Source organism: Dasypus novemcinctus, chromosome 10 (genome assembly GCF_030445035.2).
Source record: "Dasypus novemcinctus isolate mDasNov1 chromosome 10, mDasNov1.1.hap2, whole genome shotgun sequence".
Lineage (NCBI taxonomy): Eukaryota > Metazoa > Chordata > Mammalia > Cingulata > Dasypodidae > Dasypus > Dasypus novemcinctus.
Window position 1 is genome coordinate 128,549,030 of NC_080682.1, and position 15,813 is coordinate 128,564,842.

At 41.9% G+C, this 15,813-nt stretch overlaps 1 protein-coding gene across 5 annotated transcripts in view; it reads right to left on the reverse strand.

Moving 5' to 3' along the window:
- Positions 1-2,340: 2,340 nt before the first annotated feature.
- LOC131280128 (leucine-rich repeat and calponin homology domain-containing protein 1-like) overlaps positions 2,341-15,813 on the reverse strand; it is a 169,097-nt gene continuing 155,624 nt past the window's right edge. For 2 of the 5 annotated variants that reach the window (XR_011650009.1, XM_071218317.1), the window contains 2 exons: positions 8,142-8,238; positions 2,835-4,146 (listed from right to left, as the gene is read on the reverse strand). The gene's annotated coding sequence lies outside the window, so the exon portion shown is untranslated. Of the gene's footprint in view, positions 6,651-8,141; positions 8,239-15,813 lie in introns of all 5 variants that reach the window. The other 3 variants (XR_011650008.1, XR_011650007.1, XM_071218316.1) reach the window with 3 other exon arrangements.

Genomic DNA, 15,813 nt, shown 5'->3' on the forward strand with positions numbered 1-15,813 from the left:
TCTTTAGTCAAGAAGTGTAGAGAAAACACTCTTTTACCCCAACAAATTCTGTAAGTGCCATTTATTTCTAAACAGGAGCCATTTTTTGGCTGCCTTAGGTGACTTAAGCCAGGCTTTCACTTTCCATATTTCTCACACATGAACGAAGAAGATTCAGTTTGCTGTGTCTCCCCCAAAATGTATGAAGCTTTCCAAATGATGTCCTTTGACCAAGGGCTTACCACTGACCATCACTTACCCCCTAAATTTCGACTTGACCAAACTTTAGTCAGGCTTCTTCCTGGCCTCCCTGTGCTCTTTGGCCTGCCCCCAGGTGTGAGAAGGCTCTAAGGTGGACAACTTTCTCTTAACAGCTCAGTCAGAACCCGCCAATCACATGCAGAAACATTGCTGTTAACCTGCCCTGGTCAAGCTTTCTGCTCACCCCCACTGTCTATCCTACCTCCCAGAAAAGTTCCTGCCGGCCCTGCTCACACCTCATGATTAAAAAAATTAAAGCCTTTTACTGTTTACTTTTAGACCTTTGTAAATCCTGAGATTGGAGCATTCTCTGTATTGTGATAGGCTTTTTGAATAAAGTATCTTATATATGTCTGGAAAAAAAAAAGAGGGAAAAAAAGGGGAAGAAAGAAAGAAAAAGGGGAGGGTGGGGAAAGAAAAGGGAGGGGAACAAGTAAGGAAAAGAAAAGAAGATATAGAACAACAACAGCAGCAACAACAACAACAACAAAAAACCCTAAATAAATGAAAAAAAAAAGACCTTGGGGGATACACTGGGAGAAAAGATCTGGAGATAATGCCATATTAGCAACCAGGACAATAAAAAATAAAAATTTAAAAAAAATTCAAATGTTGAGGGCTAGGACAATCAAGGACCTCAGATGGGCCTCAGGGTGTGGTGGATTCAGGGATGGAAAGTCTGTGATATTCCAGACTCAAGAGGTGTGAGTCTCTGGGATGTGGGCCACCAGGGTTTAGGGGACACAGACCTGGCAACATCAAATCCAGTTAACAAGGAGCCTGGGAGCACTGCAGTGCAACACAGCCTTCAGGGATCCCCACAGCTGGGTGCCAGCCCTATGGGGGAGGTCACATCCACAAACTCTGACCTATGTGTCAGGAACCCACAATTCCCCCTCTCACTAGGGTCTCTTCTGTGGCTGTATCACCAATTCGACTTCAGGACACCTCCCACCCTACGAGCCCCCAAAACAGCCAGCTGGGGGCACCACTACACTGCAGCCAATTTAAGGACACTGCAGATCAGCAGCCAGGCCCAGGGGATGGGGCTCCAGCCGGAAGCACCAATATCAGTGTCAGAAACCGAAAATCCCACACCTTGCAAAAGATTCCCCTAATCAGCTTCCAGACACCTCCCACCCTGCAAGCCCCTGAAACAGCCTCCTGGTGACGTCTCTTCAATGCGAGCAATCCAAGGCTGCTGCAGATCAGCAGCCAGGCCCAGGGGCCGGAGCACCAGCCGGAAGTGCTATTATTCATGTCAGAAATAAAAATTTCCCCACCTCACAAAATACTCCATCTGCCTCACCAAATCGGTTTCTGAAGGCCTTCTGCCCTTCAATCCCCTGAATAGCCTGCTCAGGGCTTATGAATTCCCCAGCACCGCAGAGCCTCCAGGAATCAGTGCCGCAGTGCTGGTGCCACAGTGCCGCCCGTCCCAAGGGGGAGCATCCTGCATGCAGCCCCTAACTCCGTGTGAGAGAACCTCAGTTTTATCTTTTACACGAATCTTCTCTTGTTACTTTCTCACCAAATCGATGTCCACACACCTCCTACCCTGCAAAATCCCAAAACAGCCTGGTCCTGAAGAATTTCTAATGCTGCCTGGATGCTTCTTTGCAGGAGGGACTATAAGGTGCACTCACTCAGCCACCATCTTGCCCCACCTCTCCAGAATATTGTTTTAATCTTTCATTGTCACTTTGGTTAAATAAGGAGCTGAGTCTTGTTCATGGTGACTTATGACCTTATTTCATATACATTACAAACTTCCTGGCAATTTTGACATTTGCATTCCCTCAACCAAATCCTAAGTATGTTTCCTTGATCAAAGATTTCTGCTGGGGTGCAAGAAAATAAAAAATCATTAATTTTTTACCTTATAAAAAGAGAAATTTTAAAAGTTGTTAGGATTATTTGATATGTTGGGACTTGCATGGGATGTGTTGTCAAATTAAGAATTTTCTAATTTTCTGTTGGTTAAATCTGAGTGGGCAAAAAAGTTGTTCATATAAACATTTCAGAAATTATATGAAGTTCTTAGAGAGTTGTCAAGATCTTTACTGTTCATGATATGCACTGGTGCAGATTTGTAAGGTATTAGACAAGAGTGCAGTATTATTTTTAATCATTCAAGTTATTCTTTATAAAATGCTCCATTCCACAAAATAACCAAGTTTCCTGGTCAGTTACATTGTATTCTTCTGGTGCATTTTTTTATCTTCAGCAAAATAAATAAATAAATAAGCTTTAAATGAGAAGTAAGGTTAGCATATTAACCTTGCTCCATCTGTCAATTTCACAACACTTGTAAAACTGAAAGTTCAAGAGGTGTCAAAAACCTTGCAGAAAGGACCCTTTAAACATTTTTAATTGGACTTTATACAATCGCTATCACCTCCAACTTTAATCTTATACCCAATTACAATTAAACTTATCATTTCAAGTTTATGAAAATCAAAATATAACTATTAAAAGCCCTCACTAGAGATATGGGGAGTGTTGGAGATTTGGGCCCAAAGGGTATTGGGAATGAAAGAAAGAGAAAAAGAAGAAAGAAAGAGGAAGAAAGAGAGAGAGCTGGGATCAGGGGGTCTGTTAATAGAGACTCATAAGACAACTTTATTGTTTACAAGCGGCTCTATATATATCCCAGTCTATGTGAGAACAAGCAGCAACATGCAGTTAACTATCAGCATTACTCATAATCTAAGGAATTCAAAAAATCTTATCTCAAGGTACAAAGTCTAAGTGTTCTATTTACTACAAAAGCTATGTGCTCATCTTTTCTTTCAACCTTTAACAGCTTCATCCTGTTTGCCCAGAACTCTTAATAACTGCATTCCTTAGGTCGCAAGCATAGCCATGGAAACAGCATGCCTCTCCTTGTGAGACCACTGTTCCTCAGTTTCCAAAATTTCCCCCTTTTTGTTTTAGTTGAGGTGACCATGCCTGTCTTAGGTTGCCCTCCTCTCAAGAGTCTTACCCATCATTGACTACCAGCCAAGCTCTTCAACTTGGGGAAATTATTGGGGAAATTATAAGTGCTTTGGCTAGCACCAGATTATTCACATGTCCCATGGCTGTTACACTTTGCAATTTTCTTTGAAAGCACTGTCCGGCACAGGCAAGAATCATGAGCAACAGAACAAATATGTTTAGCCCTATTCCTAAAGCTGACAGGAAATGCTGTGATTTCTACCAATTAACTGGGCTAAATTTTGTAATATGTGAAATCATATCTGACAAAATATCCTTATCATTTGCTACATAAATTTGATGAGACATCTCTAATATTTTCTAATATTTTCAGAGAGATATTACTTTTATGGCCTAATAAATGATTCTTCATTTTTTCCATACTATATCTGATGAATTACATGCAAGCGGAGTTAAACAGAAATTATTTTCATTCCAATCACACCTCAACCCCCTTAACAAATTCAAATTATACAATTGATTTCTAATATGTAACACAGCTGATTTCAAATCATTAACTCAATTATTTAACTGTCCATCTATATGCTCTTGACTATGTCACAGATCGCTAGCATTTTTATGCCAATTATGTACATATTGTTGTTTGTACTTTCATGTAAAGCTATTGCAGCAGTAGCAGCAACTGTAACGATACCAATCAGTCCCAAAATGCTTATAATAAGCAGTCCAATAAAGCATCTAGTCCACTTCAAGAATTCTTGTGCCATATGTAGCAATAACTGACTTTCAGGAGATGACTGCCAAATTCCACGTCATTCTCACAGGTATCGAGATGCCTTTTCTTCTTCTGGCCATCACTATTGTTGCTTCATTGATGTTCACCTTTTCAGTGGAGCCACTTTTGCCTTTTCTCAGGTTTCAGTGGTAGGGCTCTGGATCTTCACAAAGGCATCCGTGCCAACAGTCCTAAAAGGGATGTTAGTGGAGTGGGCAAGGACATGACAGTCACCTGTTACTACTAGCAGGTATCCCAAATGTCTCTTCATAATCTGAGGGTGATTTACAAGAGTCCATCATTTCTGTCTTGCTTTTAGCATTTTCAATCCATCCCTGGATAGAGATGGCAATCTTTAGAGTGACCAGACACTATTGGGTTAAATCTTTCACTTTTAGCAGGACCTCCCATGCTGTACACAACTGCTTTTTTATATTGTATTATTGGCCCCTTTCCAGAATTGTGATTAAAATCCAAGGGATACTTGTTTAGAATTTTGCTTTTGCCACAAACTCCACCCAAAGCTAATATTGGTCCTTGCCACATCCAATTCATAGGCTAAGTTAATGTCCACAATTTACCTTCTTTTTACTATTATTTAAAGTGCTTTTCCCAATTAATACAAGCAGTGGTTTTAATATTTGAGCTAAGGAAGGGATGAAAGATTTTCAGTATTCCAGCCATATTACAAACTACATTAATGTGAGAAAACATTGTACTTTATCAATTACAGCAGAGGTTATAGTTTTGTTTTACCCAACTAAACAACATTGAGCAGCAGGGACCTCACAGTCCATCCCAACTGTCTGCCCACCCCAGGTTCTCAAGATAAGATACCATTGTTTCTGCTGTTTCTTTTAATTTTGAAAAAAGGATTATTGATTAACATAATGTCATCAGTAGCGTTTTAGCCACAGATTTCTTCTACTCAGCCAGATTCTTTGCCACAAGGCCAGGGCAGATGGTTGGGCTATACACACAGCCTTGGGGAGGCACTACAAAAGTCTATTGTTGACTTTTCTACAGGTAGGAGAATGCAGGCTGGCTTGACTTGCCTAAGGAAATACTAAAGAAAGTCTTAGCACATTTTAAAACAAAGTGATAACGACACAGCTGGACCTTAACTTCTTGCAACAAACTAGCAATATTTGGTATTGCTGCATACTACAATGGTGTTACTTCAATTTATGATAAGAAGTTGTTTCTATGACACACACCTTTTTATATTAATTAAAACCATAATTAATCATATTGTATTTTGTTTAATATTATGTTGAAATATTGATAAATTTATACACTCTTAAGCATTCATATGAACCTTTTACTCATACAACTTTAGTTAACAGAGGGTTAAAAAATCCTGTTAATTTTATAACACTTTCAAACACCTTCCATTCAACTTATAACATTAAATGAACTCAATTATTACTTTAATTTTTCTTTCAAGGTAAAAGAACAAACCTCTTGTAATTAGTTTGGAATTAAAAGCTACTCTTCAGGATTTGATTTTGAGAAAGCAGGTTTGAAAATTAATTTCTTTCAAAAGAGATAGGACCTTTTCTTCTTTGAACACTGAGGAAATGATAAGGTTAAAGCACAAGAAGCTATTTTGATAAAACAGACTTTCCTTGTATACTGATTATTCAGGATAAACACTTTTCATAAACTTTTACCAAAACAGGCTAATGACTTGAGAGACTTTGAGAAAGAAGAAAAATTTACCTTTGCATTAGTATACTACTTGATACTAAACTTTTTAAAATTTTATAGACAGACCCATCAAATCTTGCTTAACTTTAACGATAAATTTTCTTTTCCATGAACCTTCTACACTTTCAGTATTCATTCAGGTTTTGTTACACATTTTACTCTTTCTTAATAATCAATCATTTTATTTTAGGAAAAAAACATCTCCTGTTTCCTTAACAATAAAAACACATTCCATATATCCCAGATACATAAGTTAACAAAACAATTTTGGAAACTGTTTTCCGGCAAACTTTTTCCAAAATATAATTACAATCAACACTAAACAAACTTGTTAAAATAATGAACTTTTCTTCATTTTAAATACTTAGTACATTTAATACCAGAAATAGTTTTTTAGAACCAAGTTGGCAGAGGAGGATAATGACTTTTTGGAATTATCCATTTAAATACCTTAATTTAAACAATGCTTTGTTAAACTTCTTATAATTATTTATAACCATATAGACTATAATTATATTATTTTAAGACAAATTTTATCTTCACAGAACACATTTCCTTTCCCAAAGTTACTACAATACCCTTTATAACTTACCACATGCATTCAAGTTCCATTCTGCATATGTTCTTTCTGATTTTATGAAGACCAGTTGTCTTATTTTAGGACAAAATACACGTTTTTAAACAAACATATTAACTTTACTTAGCACTTCTACAAAATTTTACCTTTCAAAATATTTATTCAAGTTTTACATCCTTTATTTTGTGAATAAAAATAAACTATTCATTTCAATTTAGGCAAGAACCTTTTTTTATGAAGAGACAGTAATTTCATTAAGACTTACAATTTTTATCATTGTAGAGATGCCATTAACATTTAAACTTAAGTATTAATATAAACATTTATTTAATTTTTGGCCATTTGAATAGATCTCTTTTTGAAATTTTTATTAATTTATATCACCATCTGGAGGTATCAAAATATACACTGACATTGAACAAACAGACAAACACAAAACAATTACAACACATTAACAGAAACATACAGTTTACAATTGACTCATAATTCTTACTGTCTTACTTTTTTGGTATAGCTGTTTTTAAATTCTCCATCATATCACATCTTAGATTTTACTGTTTTTAAGATTTTTTTCTGGAATTCATGTTGCCTGTAACATTCAAGCATATGCTTGGAAACATTTTTATTATCAGCAATCAGTTAAGATAACTTGAGCAGCATAAATGTAATTAAGCTCTTATTTAGCCATTTAGAACACACATTTTTTGTATTACTACTCTGTAAGACTATATTGAGACTTGAAATTCAGGAGTAAACTATTGATTTAAAACTAAAAATTCCTTTTAACACCTGATAAAAATTTTGTATTGTTTTATTACTTCGGTTAAATAGGCCCAATCAGAATTAGCATGGAAACAAAACAGAACTCCAATGTTGCTATGTTTATCTCCTTTTCCAGCAGTTTAATTCTATTAACTAACACTAGCCCACAATTACATTATTATGTAGGCAGCAGGGGGTTTACAGAGTTGCTGCCAGAATAATTTCCTTATCATAGTTAACACTTTAACAGAGATTTTCTTACAAGCCTGATTTCACTAACAAGAACTTTATTTAGTATTTTTACCTGTTTTAAATCTTTCAATAGTTTAAAAGGTAGTGGTTCATGATGGAACTCAGTACCTTCCTGAGGATTATTAGCATCTGATGGAGTTGGTTGTGATATAACCAGAAAAGCTGATAAGAATTGCATGGCCTCCAGATCCCCTTGTTGAGATCCTTGCAATAAACAGCACATCAAGGGTGTTTGAGGAGTGGGGTTGGAAACAAATATATTTTTAACATAGGGTAAAGCATCTGACATATCTGAAAAGATTCCAGGTGCTGATGTCAGGGCAGCCATAAGTGGTGGCTCAACAGGCACAGTAGGTTGGACTGGATATAAGCTAGGATAAGCATCTGGATGATATATGGAGATTGGATATTTCATTAGAGCAGACAGTTATTTTCTTATCTATAAAAGGATTAGGCATAAAGCCAGGAGACTCTCCTCTGCCTTTTGGCTCAGAATTTAGTTCTTTCAAATTGCCCTCCACTTTCTGTTTGTCTATGGGTTTTGAAAATATAGTAATTTCTTCTTTGTCATCTTCCTCTGATTGTAAAGGATCTAAGGTGGCAATAATTTGCTGGTACAAAGCTCACACAGATAAAAGGAATGGATTCCCCTCTTTGATATGCTCTCTGTAAAGCTTTCATTACACATATCTACTGTTTGAATTTAAAACATTATGCCCCTGAAGCTAAAACCAACCACAATGCTTTTGTATTAAAGCAAACAATTTGATTAACTCACAACTTTTTACAGGCACCCCACTAGCAAAGTTTTTAACACTTGCAAATATTCTTCCACACTTCCCATTTTAACTATTACCCTGATGACTTCATGGAAATGTTACTTACCTAAAAGAAGACTCCAGTCACACTGCTTTGGATGCCATTCATGACCCTTGTAGGAGTCCTTTCCGTGGTTCCCAATACTGTTTTGGAAGACTCACTTCTTCGGGCCCCACATTGGGTGCCATTTGTTGGAGATTTGGGCCGAAGGGTATCAGGAATGAAAGAAAGAGAAAAAGAAGAATGAAAGAAATAGGAAGAAAGAGAGAGAGCTGGGACCAGATAACTTTATTGTTTACAAGGGGCGCTATATATACCCCAGTCTATTTTAGAACAAGCAGCAACATGCAGTTAACTATCAGCATTACTCATAAGCTAAGAAATTGAAAAAAATCTTATCTCAAGGAACAAAGTCTAAGTAGTCTATTTACTACAAAAGCTATGTTCTCATCTTTTCTTTCGGCCTTTAACAGCTTCATCCTGTTTGCTGGGAACTCTTAATTACTGCATTCCTTAGGTTGCAAGCATAGCCATGGAAAGAGCATGTCTCTCCTTGCGAGACCACTGAGCCTCAGTTTCCAACAGGGAAAAAGCTATGGAATATTCCAGTCTGTAATTGTATGCAGTAGTTACACCATACTCAGCGATGAAAGAATATTAGCTGTGGTTGCAAATTACATGAGGTGTCAGCTGACTTGGGCAGGGGTCATACCTTTCAGTTAATAGAGCTCATGATTTGCTGGTTTCTAATCTCAAGAAAAACCCAGCATATGTCAACTCACAGACTGACCTTTTTTGAAATCATACTGCTCTCTCCTTAAAATATCCAAATCCTCTAAAGTGATACTTTAAATCCAGTACTCTGTTGCCCATGCCTGAAAAAGATGATTCTCAAGATTGTGAGGTTCCTGTTTCTGTTATTATCCCCAGGACCAGATTTAACAAAAACAAAGCAAAACAAAACAAAACACACACAAACAAAAACAAAACAAAACAAACAACAACAAAAAAAAATCCTTGATAAACCTGGCTTAGATCATATTTTTAGATGTGTCTTACCATAAAACAGAAACAGATAATTATGAGGCAGACTATGAAGTAACCACTACAGTAGAAGCAATTACTGGTCAGCAAGCCCCTGGCCTCACCATGCCCTAGTGAGCTGTGGTAAAACTTTTGAATAGAGGCAGTCATTTAGCTAAAAGAAAATCACTTAATATTTATACTGACCATAGATATGCGTTTGGAGTAACTCATGATTTTGGAAGTTTATGAAAACAAATGGACTTCCTGAAGTCATTAGGAACCAAATAAAAAATGGTAAATATCTAAAATAATAGATGTATTTCTATCACCTAAGGAAAAGGTAAAACAAAGAAAAAATGCTGTGATAAAAATGGAAGCTCACACTCACAAAACTTAGTGAGAAGATAAGAAAAATGTCAACCTCGCAGCTCAACAATATGTGGAGACAACAAAACATTTCCCTTGTATAATGTCCTTCATAAGTCCTCTCCAAATGAGTTAGCTCACAGTTAGGAAAATGTTTCTGTATTTGAAAAAGAAAAATAGAGTCAGTAGGGTCACCAATTAAATTCTGGGGATAGAATCTAGGAAGTGCTGGATGGTGCCCTGTTTGCCCTAGAGTCCCTAGAAGAAACTACATGTGAGCACTCCATGAAATTACCCATTACAGAATGCAAAAAATGAAAAAGGACAAGGAAATATATTGGTGGGCAGTTTTGATAAGGTACTTTAAAAAATCTGTAACCAGATTCATACATGACAGGCTCATCATCTAGGCAAAATTTATTAATTTTTATATCTCCATAAACTTAACTGCCACAACTGGACTATTTGAACATCAGCTGAAGGGCTTTACCAGCCAGTCCTTTCAATGGATTATAATTATATATAGTTTATGACTTACAGGTAGTAAGAATGGGTTGAGGCATTCTCTTGTCAAAATAAGAATGCTTTAACTGTAGGGGAAAAGAGGAAAATGGTTTTCCAAAGCAGGGAGTACCCTTTGAACTCTCAAGCTAGCTTCAAACTCACTTCACTGGAAAAGTTATAAAAAAGTGTTTCAATATACATTTATGTAATCTAAGTATCTTTTTAAAAATATATATATATATATTTAAAGTTTGTGTCAAGTGGTTCCCATCCAGCAAATCACCCATTGCCCATACCATCCAACACCTATGGTAAGGTAGAATAAATCCAAGAGAAATATAAATTAAAGCTTAAATATTGACTCACTGGTGTTGTCTTGGCCAAAACATTCCCTTTGGTCCTCATGGCCCTGAGGTCTATGCCATCAGGCAAACACCACTGATCCCACCAGAGGTAATTATAGGGCAGCCCATGTATGGGGAACTGCGGCGGCTTGCTCAGTCGGTAGAGGTGGGGTCTGGCTGCGGACGAGGGGTTGGTCCAGCTCTGGACGAGGGGTCGGTCCCGCTTGGGATGAGGGGTCAGTCCCACTTGGGACAAGGGGTCGGTCCGGCAGCAGACAAGGGATCGGTCTCACAAGAGGTTGCGCGGTTCGGCTGACGGGGTCGCCCGGCGAAGCTGGCGACGAAGGGGTCGCCCGGAGAAGCTGGCGATGAAGGGGTCACCTGGAGAAGCAGGTGACGAACTGGGGACAAGGGAGGCCAGGCCCTTGTCGGGGGCTCTCAGGACTGGAGGGCGCACGGCAGAAGAACTACCGCGGAGACAAGGTAAACACGCAAGTCCACTTTACTGAGGGAGAGGCAACAGTTTTATAGGGGCTGGGGAAGGCTGATTGGTCGAAGCCACGCCCTGTTCTGATTGGTTGCCGGCGAAAGGTCAGTGGGCGGTACTGGATGGGGGATGGGTGGTGGTTAGGGATTGGCTGTCGCTGTTGCTGGGGGAAGGGGCAGGGTTTAGGGATTGGTGGCTGCTGTTGCTGGGGTGGAGGGCAGACTGGATTTTTCCGCCCACGCCTGGCTGTTGCTGCTGTTGGGGGAGGGGAAAAGGGCAGACTGGATTTTTCCGCCCACGCCTGGCTGTTGCTGCTGTCGGGGGAGGGAAAAAGGGTAGACTGGATTTCTCCGCCCACGCCTGGCTGTTGCTGCTGTCGGGGGAGGGGAAAAGGGCAGACTGGAATTTTCCGTCCTGCGCCTGCGCAGGGAGAAAGAAGAAGAAGGGTGCCACCCTACAGGCATCGTGTGGCGCCATCCGGGAGGAGGGGCTGCCGCGGAAGCATGGCTGCCGAGAAGGGGAGACCCGAGGGCACTCTGCGCCCATGCCGAGCTCCCTTCAGGGGTGGCAGTGAGTCCGACCAGCCACCCTATTATGGGGGCAGTGGCTTGGCCTGCTGCAGCTGCTCCCCCGCCAGGCCAGCAAACCACACTTCAGCCCGAGGGGTGACCGCATTTCCCCCTTCTTTTCAAATAAGGACCAGGATGGCAGCAGCAACAAGTAGCTGAGGCCCAAGAGGCAGTAAGCAATGAGGGAAGCGGGGCTGAAGAGGGAGGTGAGTATGCCCGGGATATAAATGTACAATTTAGGGGGTGGTATCTTGCCGTTGCAAGCAAGGGTGGCCAATGTCCAATTCTTGTTGATCTTGGTGGCTATAAGGTCCATCTGCATTAAAAGTCCCGAATGACAGAGTGTTACAGGTAGTTGATCTCTTCTTGGCGGCGAAGAGCGGTAGAGGCAGACTGTGTGATGGTCTGGAGGATCGCAGCGGTGAGGACAAGTCGCGTCAGGGCACCAGCAGCGGTGGTGGCGGCAGCGTCGGGAGTGGTGGGGACATAGGCGAGGACAACAAGAAGGCCAAAGTCTTCACGGGCGCGAGAGAGGCCGGTGTTAATGGGGCGGGCCAAAATGGGGTGGCCCAATCTGCAACGCAGTGGGGGTTCAAACAAAAAAAGGAGGGGGGCAGGGGACGAGAAAGGATGCTTTGGATGGCTGAGAAGAGGAGTGAGGTCGAGACAGGAGGAAGCTCTGCAGAAGTATGGGGAGGCAAGAGTAGAAACGTTATTGGATGCTAGAAAGCAGGCCACAGGCCGGGAAAAATGGGTTGCGGGCTGTTTAGCAGGGCTGGAGCTGCTTGAGAGCGATGGCGGCATAGGGGGCCATGGTTACAATCTTCTGGGGTGGTAGCAGCTAGACAGATGGTGGAAAATATTATCAAGAAAGCAAAGGTTATGAGGAAGAAATAGAGTATTAAAGGCTGTGGGGGAAGTGAGAAGATCATTTAGAGGATAGGGTTGAGAATGGTATGTTTAAGACAGAAGCTTTGTGGTTTGTAGGAGACTGCTTTATAAATGAAGGAGAATGAGGGCAGTAAATATAGTAATGATAAATAGGAAGATGACAGTGAGGAGGAGTCTTTGTTTAAGGTTCCAATCGTCCGGCGCAACAGTGGCTAGGCCAATAGCGAGGGGTGTTGCTAAATAGACAATGGCTGCAAAGACAAAATCATCTTCTGTTTCCTTAAGAATAACTTTTCTTTAAATACTTAGTAGCATGCAATATTAGAAACTGTTTCCTAAAAGCAAGTTGGCAGGGGAGCTTGGTTGCTGTTAATCTTTCCTGTTATAAAATTACCTTTTATTATTATTATCATCAATTCAGTTTTATATATATATATTTAAGAATGACCTTTTGGAATTAGCCATTTAATACCTTAATGTAAACTATTGAAGATAAATTTTATCTCTACAGAGCACATTCCCTTACGTAAAGTTATCACAATACCTTTTACACTTGCCGCATGCAAATTAAGTTTCAAGAGTTTATGAAAAATTAGCCATCTTACTTTAGGACAAAATACGTCTTTTTGCAAAACTTATTACATTTCCGTTAGCATTTTTACAAACTTTTAACCTTTTTAATATTCATATAAGTTTTACATTCTTTATATTATCCTGTGAAGAAAAATAAGTTATTCATTTTAATCTAGGCAAGAACAACTTTTTATGAAGACGTACAGTTAATTTTGTTAATTAAGACTTACAATTTTTTTTTAAATTGTAGATATCTTATTAACATTTAAACTTATGTATTAATATAATAAACTTAAGTATTAATATAAGCGCTTATTTAATTTTTGGCCATTTGAATAGAGCTCTTTTAAAGATTTCTAGTAATTTATATTTACCATCTGGAGGTATCACAATATACGTTGACATTGAACGAACAGACAAACACAGAACAATTACAACACATTAACAGAAATATATAATTTATTTACAGTTGACTCATAATTCTTACTTTCTTGGTATAGCTGCTTTTAAATCTTTTTTTATATAGCATATCATAGATTATACCCTTCAAGATTTCTTGTGGACTTCATGTTGCCTGTAATAAGCCAGGAGGGAATCTTTTACCTTCCTGCTCCACAGCAAAAGTGACCCTATCTATAAGGCGAGTATAGGTGTCCAGGTCCTAAAGCTGACACATGGTAAGCCACGGATTAAAGGGGAGAAGAAGGTCCCAATATACTTGGAGCTGTTTCAAAGAGATCTTACACCGGTGAGTGTCTAGGAGACCGGCGAGGGCCCGAACTTGTGGGGCTTGCTTAGCAGATAGGATGTTACCCATTGCTAATGGCTTTTTGGAGCCAATAAGAAAAGGGGCCCTTACCTTGAGAGCGCGGCGATGGGAGCCGAGGTGCGCGGTGAGACGAGGGGTCAGAGCCGGTGGGGCTCCGACGGTGGTCGCAGGCCAAGAGAAGGCCCCGACGAGGGGAGGGCAGGACGACGAGCAGTGGAGCAAGGCAAAGGGGAGCAAGCACGGAGGGGAGGAGGCAGAGGTGAAGGCAGGGGTGGAGGTGCTCAGGCACGTGCTCCTGAGAGTTTTACTGGCGCCTCTTAATCATAGCGGGTCGGTATAAGCCCCCGACATGGAAGGAGAAAGCCATCCAGCGATTCTCCCAGACCTCCGTGGATCGTATGAGGTCACCAAGGTTCAGGAGCAGCAATGCAGAGCGAAAAGATAGGGGTGAGAAAAGAGGAGAGTGTAGGGCTATGGTAGGGTTACTTCAGACATGCAAGCGCGCGCTCCCGAGAAATCCAAGGCTCCTCTTAATCATAGCGGGTTGGTATAAGCCCCCGACATGGAAGGAGAAAGCCATCCAGTGATTCTCCCAGACCGCCGTGGATTGTATGAGGTAGCCAAGGCTCAGGTAGCAGCAATGTTGCATGAGAGAAGTCCCAAGGTGAGAAGAGAGGAGGGCGTAGGGCTGCCAGGTTATGGAGTGAGGCTGTGGTGGGGTTGCCTTGCCCCACGTTGGGCGCCAACTGCGGCAGCTTGCTCAGTCGGTAGAGGTGGGGTCTGGCTGCGGACGAGGGGTCGGTCCAGCTCTGGATGAGGGGTCGGTCCCGCTTGGGACGAGGGGTCGGTCCGGCAGCAGACGAGGGATCGGTCTCACAAGGGGTTGCGCGGTTCGGTTGACGGGGTCGCCCGGCGAAGCCGGCGACGAAGGGGTCGCCCGGAGAAGCCGGCGATGAAGGGGTCGCCCAGAGAAGCCGGCGACGAAGGGGTCGCCTGGAGAAGTAGGCGACGAACTGGGGACAAGGGAGGCCAGGCCCTTGTCGGGGGCTCTCAGGACTGGAGGGCGCACGGCAGAAGAACTACCGCGGAGACAAGGTAAACACGCAAGTCCACTTTACTGAGGGAGAGGCAACAGTTTTATAGGGGCTGGGGAAGGCCGATTGGTCGAAGCCACGCCCTGTTCTGATTGGTTGCCGGCGAAAGGTACTGGATGGGGGAGGGGTGGTGGTTAGGGATTGGCTGTCGCTGTTGCTGGGGGAAGGGGCAGGGTTTAGGGATTGGTGGCTGCTGTTGCTGGGGTGGAGGGCAGACTGGATTTTTCCGCCCACGCCTGGCTGTTGCTGCTGTTGGGGGAGGGGAAAAGGGCAGACTGGATTTTTCCGCCCACGCCTGGCTGTTGCTGCTGTCGGGGGAGGGGAAAAGGGCAGACTGGAATTTTCCGCCCTGCGCCTGCGCAGGGAGAAAGAAGAAGAAGGGTGCCGCCCTACAGGCATTGTGTGGCGCCATCCGGGAGGAGGGGCTGCCGCGGAAGCATGGCTGCCGAGAAGGGGAGACCCGAGGGCACTCTGCGCCCATGCCGAGCTCCCTTCAGGGGTGGCAGTGAGTCCGACCAGCCACCCTATTATGGGGGCAGTGGCTTGGCCTGCCGCGGCTGCTCCCCCGCCAGGCCAGCAAACCACACTTCAGCCTGAGGGGTGACCGCAGGGAACAGTTCACTAGAGAGGATCTGTAACATTTGATGCTGGATGGATCCCAGAGAATCATTTCCTTAGAGCCAATCCATTCCTGTGGGAGTGGACCTACTGTAAATGGGACTCTTTGATTAGATTACTTCTGTAAGGCATGCCCCAGGGTGGGACTTAATCCTCTTACTAGAGTCCATATGGAAAGACAGACACAGGTGCTCAGAGTGAAATGCTCAGAAGCTGAGAGAGAAACCAGAAACTGAAAGCAACAGAGTTCAGAGGAGAAAGCAGAGACTGACGGATGCCACCATGTAACTTCCCATATGTCAGAAGAGTCCAGGATCACCCACAGCTGATCTTTGAGGAGAGAGCATTGCCAGAGGATGTCTTGATTTGGACTCTTTTCTCAGCCTCACAACAGAAGCTTGCAAGTCAATAAACCCCCTTTGGAAAAGCCAGCTCATTTGGGGAAATATTGTTTTCATCCGACTTGGTTAAGTAAAACAGGATCCAATGATAGTGAA